Genomic DNA, 15,054 nt, shown 5'->3' with positions numbered 1-15,054 from the left:
AATGATCGGTTGAATAGCATGCATTTTGTTTTATTTGCGTTTATGAGCAGTTGGAGGCCACGGAAGGAGAGTTGAATGGCATTGAAGCTCGTCTGGAGATTTGTTAACACAGTGTCCAAAGAAGGGCCAGAAGTATACAGAATGGTATCGTCTGCATAGAGGTGGATTAGAGAATCACCAGCACCAAGAGCGACATCATTGATGTATATAGAGAAGAGAGTCTGCCCGAGAATTGAACCCTGTGGCACCCCCATAGAGACTGCCAGAGGTCCGGACAACAAATAATCATAAATTCCGTCGTAAGCAAACAGGAAAACGCTCATCCAGAGGCGGCACTCCTTGTGGCCGGGGACTTTAATGCAGGGAAACTTAGTAAATCGTTTTTACCTCATTTCTAACAGCATGTCAATTGTGCAACCACAGGGAAAAAAACTCTAGATCACCTTTACTTCACGCACAGAGACGTGTACAAAGCTCTCCCTCGCCCCCCATTTGGCAAATCTGACCATAATTATATCCTCCTGATTCCTGCTTACAAGCACAAATTAAAGCAGGAAGCACCAGTGGTCACCAAAAAAGTGGTCAGATGAAGCAGATGCTAAACTACAGGACTGTTTTGCTAGCACAGACTGGAATATGTTCTGGGACTCTTCCGTTGGCATTGAGGAGTAACACCACATCAGTCACTGGCTTCTTCAATAAGTGCATCGATGACGTCATCCACACAGTGAATGTACATGTATGTACTGTACATGTACACACATGCCTGGATTTACAGGCAACATCCGCATTGAGCTAAAAGGTAGAACTGCCGCTTTCAAGGAGCAGGACTCTAACCCTGAAGCTTATAAGAAATCCCGCTATTCCCTCCGATGAACCATCAAATAGGCAAAGCGTCAATACAGGACTAAGATCGAAACGTACTACACCGGCTCTGACGCTCGTCGGATGTAGCAGGGCTTGCAAACTATTACAGACTACGTAGAGAAGCACAGCCGAGAGCTGCCCAGTAAGACGAGCAAAATTAGTTCTCGCTTTGAGGCAAGTAACACTGAAAAATGCAATGATCGCATCAGCTGTTCTGGACGATTGTGTGAACACGCTCTCCGCAGCCAATGTGAGTAAGACCTTTAAACAGGTCAACATTCACAAGGCTGCAGGGCCAGACGGATTACCAGGACGTGTACTCTGAGCATGTGCTGACCAACTGGCAAGTGTCTTCACTGACATTTTCAATCTTTCCCTGTCTGAGTCTGTAATACCAACATGTTTTAAGCAGACCACCGTAGTCCCTGTGCCCAAGAACACTAAAGTAACCTGCCTAAATGACTACCGACCCGGAGCACTCACGTCTGCAGCCATGAAGTACTTTGAAAGGCTGGTCATGGCTCACATCAACACCATTATCCCAGAAACCCTAGACCCACTCCAATTTGCATACCGCTCCAACAGATCCACAGATGATGCAATCTCAATTGCACTCCACACTGCCCTTTCCCACCTGGACAAAAGGAACACCTATGTGAGAATGCTATTCATACAGCTCACCACAGTGCCCACATAGCTCATCAATAAACTAAGGACCCTGGGACTAAACACCTCCCACTGCAACTGGATCCTGGACTTCCTGACGGGCTGCCCCCAGATGGTAAGGGTAGGTAACAACACATACGCCACGCTGATCCTCAACACAGGGGCCCCTCGGGTGCGTGCTCAGTCCCCTCCTATACTCCCTGTTCACTCATGACTGGACGGCCATGCACAACTCCAACACCACCATTAAGTTTTCCGGTGACACAACAGTGGTAGGTGTGATCACCGACAACAACTAGACAGCCTGTAGGGAGGAGGTCAGAGACCTGGCCATGTGGTGCCAGGACAACAACCGCCCCCTCAACGTGATCAAGACAAAGGAGATGATTGTGGACTACAGGAAAAGGAGGACCGAGCACGCCCCCATTCTCATTGACGGGGCTGTAGTGGAGCAGGTTGAGAGCTTCAAGTTCCTTGGTGTCCACATCAGCAACAAACTAACATGGTCCAAGCACAGCAAGACAGTCGTGAAGAGGGCGCGACAAAACTTATTCCCCCTCAGGAGACTTAAAATATTTGACATGGGTCCTCAGATCCTCAAAAGGTTTTACAGATGCACCATCGAGAGCATCCTGACTGGTTGCATCACTGCCCGGTATGGCAACTGCTCGGCTTCCGATCGGAAGGCACTACAGATGATAGTGCGTATGGCCCAGTACATCACTGGGGCCAAGCTTCCTGCTATCCAGGAGAGGAGAGGAGTGCCCTAAAAATTGTCACAAAATTGACTCCAGCCACCCTAGTCATAGACTGTTCTCTCTGCTACCGCATGGCAAGCGGTACCGGAGCGCCTAGTCTAGGTCCAAGAGGCTTCTAAAACAGCTTTTACCCCCAAGCCATAAGACGCCTGAACATCTAATCAAATGGCTACCCAGAATATTTGCATTGCCCCTCCCCCTCTTTTACGCTGCTGCTACTCGCTGTTTATTATCTATGCATTGTCACTTTAATAACTCTACCTATTACCTCAATTACCTGGACTAACCTGTGCCCCCGCACATTGACTCTGTACCGGTACCTCATGTTGCCTTGCTATTGTTATTTTACTGCTGCTCTTTAATTATGTTACTTTTACTGGCCCAACGCTCTTAGCTGCTAGGCTACTCACACGCACGCTCTCTTACGCATTCACTCTCTCTCACACACTCCCACGAATGCACGCACTCTCACACACACACACACACACACACACACACAAACGCATGCACGCTCGCACTCTCTCAAACACACACACTCTCACAAACGCACTCTCAAACACACATTTGTTGTCTTTGTCTCATGAACAAAGACACTCATTTTCACACACATCTCTTTCCACACCATTGGAAGAAACATTATGCCCGCGGCAGCTCCGTACACCACCCTATTACAAATTCATGCTGGCCTTGAATATGGTGTTCTAGTTAAACGCTGTGTCTGAAGGGGGGTTGTTGTTTCAATAGAGGTGCCGGAAGGCCCTATTCATCATTATCACACGCACGAACATCGTGTTTTCTCTGTAACACTAGGGGGGGACAGCCATGCCAAAAACCCATTGGTTAGGAACAACAGAAGGATACATTGGGGCCTGTAAATGTCAAGCTGAAGAAAAAGCAAAGTGTATATTACCCAAGACTGCTACTTTGAAAGGACTGTCTTATCCTGTATTTTTAAGTAGTCCATATGTGGCGTTGGATAAAACACTTTTGGCCTGCTTGATGAAGTGTTCTGATTACAACTATACGAGCCTGGACTATTCCAAGAGAATCTTGAGGACAAAAGTGCTTGGAAGGTATGTGGGTGTGCGGGTGATGTAGAGGCAAACCCGGGCCCTGCATGTCCCCAGGCACCCTCATTTGTTGACTTCTGTGATCGAAAAAGCCTTGGTTTCATGCATGTCAACATTAGAAGCCTCCTCCCTAAGTTTGTTTTACTCACTGCCTTAGCACACTCTGCTAACCCTGATGTCCTTGCCGTGTCTGAATCCTGGCTCAGGAAGGCCACCAAAAAATTCAGAGATTTCCATACCCAACTATAACATCTTCCGTCAAGATAGAACTGCCAAAGGGGGAGGAGTCGCAGTCTACTGCAGAGATAGCCTGCAAAGTAATGTCATACTTTCCAGGTCCATACCCAAACAGTTCGAACTACTAATTCTGAAAATTACTCTCTCCAGAAATAAGTCTCTCACTGTTGCCGCCTGCTACCGACCCCCCTCAGCTCCCAGCTGTGCCCTGGACACCATTTGTGAATTGATTGCCCCCCCATCTAGCTTCTGAGTTTGTTCTGTTAGGTGACCTAAACTGGGATATGCTTAACACCCCGGCAGTCCTACAATCTAAGCTAGATGCCCTCAATCTCACACAAATCATCAAGGAACCCACCAGGTACAACCCTAACTCTGTAAGCAAGGGCACCCTCATAGACGTCATCCTGACCAACTGGCCCTCCAAATACACCTCCGCTGTCTTCAACCAGGATCTCAGCGACCACTGCCTCATTGCCTGTATCCGCTACGGTGCCGCAGTCAAACGACCACCCCTCATCACTGTCAAACGCTCCCTAAAACACTTCTGTGAGCAGGCCTTTCTAATCGACCTGGCCCGGGTATCCTGGAAGGACATTGACCTCATCCCGTCAGTTGAGGATGCCTGGTCATTCTTTAAAAGTAACTTCCTCACCATATTAGATAAGCATGCTCCGTTCAAAAATGCAGAACTAAGAACAGATACAGCCCTTGGTTCACTCCAGACCTGACTGCCCTCGACCAGCACAAAAACATCCTGTGGCGGACTGCAATAGCATCGAACAGTCCCCGCGATATGCAACTGTTCAGGGAAGTCAGGAACCAATACACGCAGTCAGTCAGGAAAGCTAAGGCCAGCTTCTTCAGGCAGAAGTTTGCATCCTGTAGCTCCAACTCCAAAAAGTTCTGGGACACTGTGAAGTCCATGGAGAACAAGAGCACCTCCTCCCAGCTACCCACTGCACTGAGGCTAGGGAACACGGTCACCACCGACAAATCCATGATTATCGAAAACTTCAACAAGCATTTCTCAACGGCTGGCCATGCCTTCCGCCTGGCTACTCCTACCTCGGCCAACAGCTCCGGCCCCACCGCAGCTCCTCGCCCAAGCCTCTCCAGGTTCTCCTTTACCCAAATCCAGATAGCAGATGTTCTGAAAGAGCTGCAAAACCTGGACCCGTATAAATCAGCTGGGCTTGACAATCTGGACCCTCTATTTCTGAAACTATCCGCCGCCATTGTCGCAACCCTATTACCAGCCTGTTCAACCTCTCTTTCATATCGTCTGAGATCCCCAAGGATTGAAAGCTGCCGCAGTCATCCCCCTCTTCAAAGGGGGAGACACCCTGGACCCAAACTGTTACAGACCTATATCCATTCTGCCCTGCCTATCTAAGGTCTTCGAAAGCCAAGTCAACAAACAGGTCACTGACCATCTCGAATCCCACCGTACCTTCTCCGCTATGCAATCTGGTTTCCGAGCCGGTCACGGGTGCACCTCAGCCACACTCAAGGTACTAAACGACATCATAACCGCCATCGATAAAAGACAGTACTGTGCAGCCGTCTTCATCGACCTTGCCAAGGCTTTCGACTCTGTCAATCACCATATTCTTATCGGCAGACTCAGTAGCCTCGGCTTTTCGGATGACTGCCTTGCCTGGTTCACCAATTACTTTGCAGACAGTGTGTCAAATCGGAGGGCATGTTGTCCGGTCCTCTGGCAGTCTCTATGGGGGTGCCACAGGGTTCAATTCTCGGGCCGACTCTTTTCTCTGTGTATATCAATGATGTTGCTCTTGCTGCGGGCGATTCCCTGATCCACCTCTACGCAGACGACACCTTCGGCCCGTCATTGGACACTGTGCTATCTAACCTCCAATTGAGCTTCAATGCCATACAACACTCCTTCCGTGGCCTCCAACTGCTCTTAAATGCTAGTAAAACCAAATGCATGCTTTTCAACCGATCGCTGCCTGCACCCGCTTGCCCGACTAGCATCACCACACTGGATGGTTCCGACCTTGAATATGTGGACACCTATAAGTACCTAGGTGTCTGGCTAGACTGCAAACTCTCCTTCCAGACCCATATCAAACATCTCCAATCGAAAATCAAATCAAGAGTCGGCTTTCTATTCCGCAACAAAGCCTCCTTCACTCACGCTGCCAAGCTTACCCTAGTAAAACTGACTATCCTACCGATCCTCGACTTCGGCGATGTCATCTACAAAATGGCTTCCAACACTCTTCTCAGCAAACTGGATGCAGTTTATCACAGTGCCATCCGTTTTGTCACTAAAGCACCTTATACTACCCACCACTGCGACTTGTATGCTCTAGTCGGCTGGCCCTCGCTACATATTCGTCGCCAGACCCACTGGCTCCAGGTCATCTACAAGGCCATGCTAGGCAAAGCTCCGCCTTATCTCAGCTCACTGGTCACGATGGCAACACCCATCCGTAGCACGCGCTCCAGCAGGTGTATCTCATTGAGCATCCCCAAAGCCAACACCTCATTCGGCCGCCTTTCGTTCCAGTACTCTGCTGCCTGTGACTGGAACGATTTGCAAAAATCGCTGAAGTTGGAGACTTTTATCTCCCTCACCAACTTCAAACATCAGCTATCTGAGCAGCTAACCGATCGCTGCAGCTGTACATAATCTATTGGTAAATAGCCCACCCATTTTCACCTACCTCATCCCCACAGTTTTTATTTATTTACCTTTCTGCTCTTTTGCACACAAATATCTCTACCTGTACATTATCATCTGATCATTTATCACTCCAGTGTTAATCTGCAATATTGTAATTATTCGCCTACCTCCTCATGCCTTTTGCACACATTGTATATAGACTCCCCTTTTTCTTTTCTTTATTCTCTACTGTGTTATTGACTTGTTAATTGTTTACTCCATGTGTAACTCTGTGTTGTCTGTTCACTCTGCTATGCTTTATCTTGGCCAGGTCGCAGTTGCAAATGAGAACCTGTTCTCAACTAGCCTACCTGGTTAAATAAAGGTGAAATAAATAAAATAAAAAAAAGTATGTTTGAACTTCTCCTCATGGTTCCAAGAGGGTTTAAAACTTAGACGTAAGCTTGTCCTCTATTGGTTTCTGACCGTCATTTGACCGCCGTCGGTTAGCAGGGGTCACAGCCTTTCATCTCTCTTGTTCATTAGGCACCAAATGGAAGAAATTGCGTAAAACAGGGATGGACTTACCTGGGTTTGTCTACTAAGAAACGCACATTTTGTTTTCCGAGATTCCTTGTGTTACCATAGCAATTAATGTTGAGTGCTCAGATTGATCAACAAGATGACTTTTTGAATGAGTCATTCATGTTGCGAATGAGGTATTCACGACATTCACAAATAAAATGAGTGCAATGCAACATTGCTATACACTGATCCAATTCCCCTCAATTATAAATAAAACTGAGGGCGACACACTCCTATCCATTCGACAATCCACACCCTTTTACCAGTGCAACCCAATAGACACGCAGTCACCACTGCAGAATAAACTCCCTTAAACTTCTGCTTGTCTAACTAGCTATACTACTCTGCTGTTACAGTACATTCATTCAATAGAGCCTTTTCTGTCCTTTACCTCTGGCTTATGAAGTTTGACTCTTTTTATGCCCTCAATGCTTTATTTAAATCCACGTTTTCTGCTCTGGCCCTGTGGCCTTTTTCGCCCCACTTCAACTCCTGTCCTCTTGGGGGCAGCATGAGTGAAATGTCGGCGGCCTGCACCACTAGCCTCTCTGCCTACTCCAAGGCCCTCACCCCCTCCTCGGCCTCAGTCCACCTGCGCCACCAGAAGGCCCTGTCGGCTTCGGGCCACACATGCCGCCAAACGCTGCCACCTACCGACGGTGTTGACTTCAGGCCTAAGTAAGAGGCTTCCCACCCCAACTCCCAGGGGTTTGACTAGGGGTCCCATTTGATCTGTCTGCTTTTCTCTCTAACCTCACCCCCCCCCCCCCTCTGTCCACACTTTCTAACTCTCTCTAACGCCGTCTGACCTCCCACCGAATTAGTTTCTGACCAATCGTACCCTTTCCCTCCCGAACACTCATCCCACACTTTCGCTCACTTCTCATTCCGTTAGCTTCACCCCCAAAACACCACCTCCAATGGCTGAGGACCTCTTTTAAAAGGTCCATTTGTGTGTTTAATACGAAGAAGGATTGCCTCCTGCTCTGGTCTCGTTCCTCTAACATACCCAAGTGTATTTGGTCCGAAGTAGTGCCAGCCAAATCTCACCTGATAAACAAACCATCCCTAATGTAGCAAAGATAAGCAACCTCTTTTTCATTGGCTTGAATGTCCTGAAGGTTCTGTTTTAGTTTCCCTTTAACTCTTTAGTCAACGAAACAATAAAACCAAGTGTTCACATGATGTGATTGATAAAGTCATAACTAACCAAACATCTGCTGTGATGGTACCCCCTGTTATGAACATGAACCCGGTTTCCTCCCCAGCACAACAGCGACTTCCAGTCAACGGAACCCTGGCAGCGCCACGCCCCCCGACCGGGTTCCCTTCCCCCGTGGCACGGCCAGCCGCAGCACCTTCCACGGCGGCCAGCTGCGGGAGCGCCGCACTGCCACCTACAACGGCCCGCCTGCTTCGCCCACACTCTCTCATGACGCCACACCCCTCTCGCAGTCCCGCAGCCGCGGCTCCTCCAACCTCTTCACCAAGCTCACCTCCAAGCTCACACGCAGGTAAGCCAAAGCCGCCAATGGTATCCCCGAAACAATTCAAACGTCCCACTGTACGCAGTGTTCGGCACCGTGGGTTTGAGGAATGTATCCATACCCTATTTCATACTCAAGTCTGTCTAATTTAGGTGGATATAATATCATCCTTCACATCTTCATCGTGATGATTAGACTCGATAAAATGTGATCAATTGTGATATGGATTTTGTCCATATCGCCCAGTCATATAATGTTCCAAAAGTAACTAGGTTTCCATCCAACCTTTTTATGCCAGTAAAGTGCGTTGGATAAGAAATGTCATGACAGGCCTGATGGAAACGAACTAAAGAAAATCTGTAAACGTTCCAAATGGCAACAAAATACGATAGACAAGGTGGGATCTTTTTTTGTCGGTAAAATTGATTATGCTAAAACATTTCTATAATAACCATCATATTGACGAAAACCTGGAGTCACGATGACATGTTGTGTGTGTGGTCCTCCCATATTGGGAATGTCTGCAGCTTATTGGACTCCAGATGAAGTAAGTCATTCACCTGCGGGATGATTTTAAATGTTTTATTTAGAGGATGGTCGGCAGCCCCGGAATATAATTACAAATCATTTGTAGACAGCAAATTGACCAAGAAGCCTAAAACAGATCATATTTGACTAAAACATGATCATTTCAAAGCTTGCTTATACGATCACGTGTCTCTCTATTATGGGTGGGAATACTTGGAACAGCTTTCCAAAATTAAAATCACTTGGGGGAGATTTCCTGTTTTTGTGTTATTCATTTCATTTCACGATGATTAACATTTAAGTTCACATTTTTCTTTGAAAACTTGACGGGCCAAATTCGCCATGCTGTATTTTTTATTAGGTCCATGGGAATTTAACTGCAAACGGTATTGGTATGTGCACTACATCATCCCGCACAGTGATGGAAACACATCTCTGGTGGGAAAAGACTTTTGGTCCCCTAAAAGGGGACGGGACTTTGTATAAAAGTGCTATAATTTCTAAAGGTTCACCCGATATGGATGAAAATACCCTCAAATTAAAGCTGACAGTCTGCAATGAACCCCAGTCACAAAGTGCTGGAGTACAAAGCCAAAACAACACAAAATATGTCACTGTCCAATATTTTTGGAGCTCACTGTAGTTTTGACTCACTGAGTGAAATGAGTTGTTTTTCAGTGCCTTAGTCTTAGTGCAGCTACATCATTCCCTCAAAGGTCTGCCATGTGTACACTTGGATTTAGTGTAACTGAGTAGTAGACCTGCCCTGCTTTTAACACTAAATGTCTATGTATTTCTCTCACTTATCTTTGTAGTCCATGTTGGCTTCCCCACTGACAAAATCTATCAATGCGGCTTTCAATTTGATTGTGTACCAGAATTAGAATGAATAGTGGCAGCGTTTCAGTTTTTGTGGCTAATATTCATTATTCTGTCCAGACAGATATGGTCATAGGCTGAAATTCTTTTGAAAAGTAAGACGAATAGTCTCCCCTCAGAATAAATCTGGTTCTACATTTGAACCCAAATTATATTTTGATGTCACGATGCTCTGTCATGTACAGAATGTCTTCATTACTTTTTGGGGCCTTTTTGCGTTCGATGACTAAAGAACAAAGACCCTCAAGTTCAATCAGAAAAGTAACATAACATGAAAGTATTATTTAATATATGAATTAAACTTTTTTCACAACTTTATCCATTCATAGCTGCTATTCAGGTATTTCCTGGACCAGATTTGAACACCTAAGCTCTAGAATTATACTCTGCAATGATTCATTATCCAAGCTGTCTGAAATATGCCAGTAACAGATGCTAGCAGCCAGGCTAGCAGCCAGGCTCAGACAGAGATGTCTCACAGAAATGTTGACACCTAAAATCTACTGATTTTATTATGCTGCTCCAAAAACAGAAACGTCAAACATGATTTTTTTTTCTTCTTTTTTTAAACTAAAGATTTGTTTGTACAAAATTTGACTGGTTGTTAATTTTTTTATATACAAATATTTAATTCAGGTTTATCAAAAGGTAGGAAGACCCCGCCAATTGGCTCAGTGTGCAATTAATCAGAAACACTTGACTAATCGGTCAACTGTGTAATTCATTTTTTAACCCTGTGTGGACAAAGAGCTTGAATAAAATGCCTGAAACTGACTGACCTCTTGGCTCCTCAAGCCCTAATCGGTGCGCAATTTAGCATGTCTAAGACCTATATGCTTTCTTATCGGTCTTTGAGTTCAGACTATACTAATCAACCATGCATGGTCCTCTACAGAGCAGGTCTGTGCACAATCACTAATGTAAATGCTGACCAATTTCTTCTATGAAACACAGTATGTTTTTATTTAGTTGTGTGCTCGTTTCATATGTGTATATGATTGCAGAACTTCTGCACCATACAATGCATGTATGACTGTACATACAAGTTGGTAAAAGGTTGGTGGGAGCCATTGCTAGTTTGGCAGCATCTAGCGTGATGGTATTCAGGCAAGAACCCTTCCTTTTGGCGACAAGGCTTTTATTAATTGTATGAAGTTGGTACCACACTCTGTGGATCAGTGACGTCAGGGGTGGCCCAAGAGTCTGTTCTATACCCTATGGCAATACATTTTTACAAAAAAATGTTTTGTTTGTTTGCAATTGAGGTATAGTACATTTGAGGTATATACACTTCCGGTCAAAAGTTTAGGAACACCTACTCATTCAAGGGTTTTTCATTATTTTTTTTACTATTTTCTACATTGTAGAAAAGTAATGAAGACAGCAAACTATGAAATAACACATATGGAATCATCATTTGAGATTCTTAAAAGTAGCCACCATTTTCCTTGATGACAACTTTGCACACTCTTGGCATTCTCTCAACGTGGTAGTCACCTGGAATGCATTTCAATTAACCGGTGTGCCGTCTTAAAAGTTAATCTGTGGAATTTATTTTCTTCCTAATGCATTTGAGCCAATCAGTTGTGTTGTGACAAGGTGGGGGTTACTACATGATTCCCTGTGTGCTATTTCCTTGTGTGTTATGTCTTCACTATTGGTCTGCAATGTGGAAAATGGTAAAAATAAAGAAAAACCCTTGAATGAGTAGGTGTTCTAAAACTTTTAACCGGTATATACACACGTGTGTGTGTGTGTGTGTGTGTGTGTGTGTGTGTGTGTGTGTGTGTATACGTATGTATGTATGTATGTATGTATCTATGTGTGTGTGTGTGTGTGTGTGTGTGTATGTATTATTTATATATATGTATATATACACACACACATACATAAATACAGTGGGGCAAAAAAGTATTTAGTCAGCCACCAATTGTGCAAGTTCTCCCACTTAAAAAGATGAGAGAGGCCTGTAATTTTCATCATAGGTACACCTCAACTATGACAGACAAAATTAGAAAAAAATCCAGAAAATCACATTGTAGGATTTTTAATGAATTTATTTGCAAATTATGGTGTAAAATAAGTATTTGGTCAACAACAAAAGTTTATCTCAATACTTTGTTATATACCCTTTGTTGACAATGACAGAGGTCAAACGTTTTCTGTAAGCCTTCACAAGGTTTTCACACACTGTTGCTGGTATTTTGGCCCATTCCTCCATGCAGATCTCCTCTAGAGCAGTGATGTTTTGGGGCTGTTGCTGGGCAACACAGACTTTCAACTCCCTCCAAAGATTTTCTATGGGGTTGAGATCTGGAGACTGGCTAGGCCACTCCAGGAGACTTGAAATGCTTCTTACGAAGCCACTCCTTCGTTGCCCGGGCGGTGTGTTTGGGATCATTGTCATGCTGAAAGACCCAGCCACGTTTCATCTTCAATGACCTTGCTGATGGAAGGAGGTTTTCACTCAAAATCTCAGGATACATGGCCCCATTCATTCTTTCCTTTACACGGATCAGTCGTCCTCAAATCAAATTTATTTATATAGCCCTTCGTACATCAGCTGATATCTCAAAGTGCTGTACAGAAACCCAGCCTAAAACCCCAAACAGCAAGCAATGCAGGTGTAGAAGCACGGTGGCTAGGAAAAACTCCCTAGAAAGGCCAAAACCTAGGAAGAAACCTAGAGAGGAACCAGGCTATGTGGGGTGGCCAGTCCTCTTCTGGCTGTGGCGGGTGGAGAATATAACAGAACATGGTCAAGATGTTCAAATGTTCATAAATGACCAGCATGGCCCAATAATAATAAGGCAGAACAGTTGAAACTGGAGCAGCAGCACGGCCAGGTGGACTGGGGACAGCAAGGAGTCATCATGTCAGGTAGTCCTGAGGCATGGTCCTAGGGCTCAGGTCCTCAAAGAGAGAGAAAGAAAGAGAGAAAGAGAGAATTAGAGAGAGCATACTTAAATTCACACAGGACACTGAATAGGACAGGAGAAGTACTCCAGATATAACAAACTGACCCTAGCCCCCCGACACAAACTACTGCAGCATAAATACTGGAGGCTGAGACAGGAGGGGTCAGGAGACACTGTGGCCCCATCCGAGGACACCCCTGGACAGGGCCAAACAGGACGGATATAACCCCACCCACTTTGCCAAAGCACAGCCCTCACACCTCTAGAGGGATATCTTCAACCACCAACTTACCATCCTGAGACAAGGCTGAGTGCCAGTGACTCAGCCCCTGTAATAGGGTTAGAGGCAGAGAATCCCAGTGGAAAGAGGGGAACCGGCAAGGCAGAGACAGCAAGGGCGGTTCGTTGCTCCAGAGCCTTTCCGTTCACCTTCCCACTCCTGGGCCAGACTACACTCAATCATATGACCCACTGAAGAGATGAGTCTTCAGTAAAGACTTAAAGGCTGAGACCGAGTTTGCGTCTGTTACATGGGTAGGCAGACCATTCCATAAAAATGGAGCTCTATAGGAGAAAGCCCTTTCTACGCTGTTTGCTTAGAAATTCTAGGGACAATTAGGAGGCCTGCGTCTTGTGACCGTAGCATACATGTAGGTATGTACGGCAGGACCAAATCAGAGAGATAGGTAGGAGCAAGCCCATGTAGTGCTTTGTAGGTTAGCAGAAAAACCTTGAAATCAGCCCTTGCCTTGACAGGAAGCCAGTGTAGGGAGGCTATCACTGGAGTAATATGATCACATTTTTTGGTTCTAGTCAGGATTCTAGCAGCCGTATTTAGCACTAACTGAAGTTTATTTAGTGCTTTATGCGGGTAGCCGGAAAGTAGAGCATTGCAGTAGTCTAACCTAGAAGTGACAAAAGCATGGATTAATTTTTCTGCATCATTTTTGGACAGAAAGTTTCTGATTTTTGCAATGTTACGTAGATGGAAAAAAAGCTGTCCTTGAAATGGTCTTGATATGTTCTTCAAAAGAGAGATCAGGGTCCAGAGTAACGCCGAGGTCCTTCACAGTTTTATTTGAGACGACTGTACAACCATTAAGATTAATTGTCAGATTCAATAGAAGATCTCTTTGTTTCTTGGGACCTAGAACAAGCATCTCTGTTTTGTCCGAGTTTAAAAGTAGAAAGTTTGCAGCCATCCACTTCCTTATGTCTGAAACACATGCTTCTAGTGAGGGCAATTTTGGGGCTTCACCATGTTTCATTGAAATGTACAGCTGTGTGTCATCCGCATAGCAGTGAAAGTTAACGTTTTCGAATGACATCCCCAAGAGGTAAAATATATAGTGAAAACAATAGTGGTCCTAAAACGGAACCTTGAGGAACACTGAAATTTACAGTTGATTTGTCAGAGGACAAACCATTCACAGAGAGAAACTGATATCTTTCCGACAGATAAGATCTAAACCAGGCCAGAACTTGTCCGTGTAGACCAATTTGGGTTTCCAATCTCTCCAAAAGAATGTGGTGATCGATGGTATCAAAAGCAGCACCAAGGTCTAGGAGCACGAGGACAGATGCAGAGCCTCGGTCTGATGCCATTAAAAGGTAATTTACCACCTTCACAAGTGCAGTCTCAGTGCTATGATGGGGTTTAAAACCAGACTGAAGCATTTCGTATACATTGTTTGTCTTCAGGAAGGCAGTGAGTTGCTGCGCAACACCCTTTTCAAAAATGTTTGAGAGGAATGGAAGATTCGAGATAGGCCAATTGTTTTTTATATTTTCTGGGTCAAGGTTTGGCTTTGTCAAGAGAGGCTTTATTACTGCCACTTTTAGTGAGTTTGGTACACATCCGGTGGATAGAGAGACGTTTATTATGTTCAACATTGGAGGGCCAAGCACAGGAAACAGCTCTTTCAGTAGTTTAGTTGGAATAGGGTCCAGTATGCCGCTTGAAGGTTTAGAGGCCATGATTATTTTCATCATTGTGTCAAGAGATATAGTACTAAAACACTTGAGCGTCTCTCTTGATCCTAGGTCCTGACAGAGTTGTGCAGACTCAGGACAACTGAGCTTTGAAGGAATACGCAGATTGAACGAGGAGTCCGTAATTTGCTTTCTAATAATCATGATCTTTTCCTCAAAGAAGTTCATGAATTTATCACTACTGAAGTGAAAGCCATCCTCTCTTGGGGAATGCTGCTTTTTAGTTAGCTTTGCGACAAAAACGAATTTTGGATTCTTATTTTCCTCAATTAAGTTAGAAAAATAGGATGATCGAGCAGCAGTAAGGGCTCTTCGGTACTGCACGGTAGTGTCTTTCCAAGCTAGTCGGAAGACTTCCAGTTTGGTGTGGCGCCATTTCCGTTCCAATTTTCTGGAAGCTTGCTTCAGAGCTCGGGTATTTTCAGTGTACCA

At 45.0% G+C, this 15,054-nt stretch overlaps 1 pseudogene; it reads left to right on the top strand.

The window, feature by feature from the left end:
- Positions 1-15,054, top strand: part of LOC115139574 (MAP/microtubule affinity-regulating kinase 3-like) — a 144,684-nt pseudogene that overhangs the window by 117,811 nt on the left and 11,819 nt on the right.

Source organism: Oncorhynchus nerka, linkage group LG13 (assembly GCF_034236695.1).
Source record: "Oncorhynchus nerka isolate Pitt River linkage group LG13, Oner_Uvic_2.0, whole genome shotgun sequence".
Lineage (NCBI taxonomy): Eukaryota > Metazoa > Chordata > Actinopteri > Salmoniformes > Salmonidae > Oncorhynchus > Oncorhynchus nerka.
This window is presented reverse-complemented; position numbering and strand designations above follow the sequence as displayed.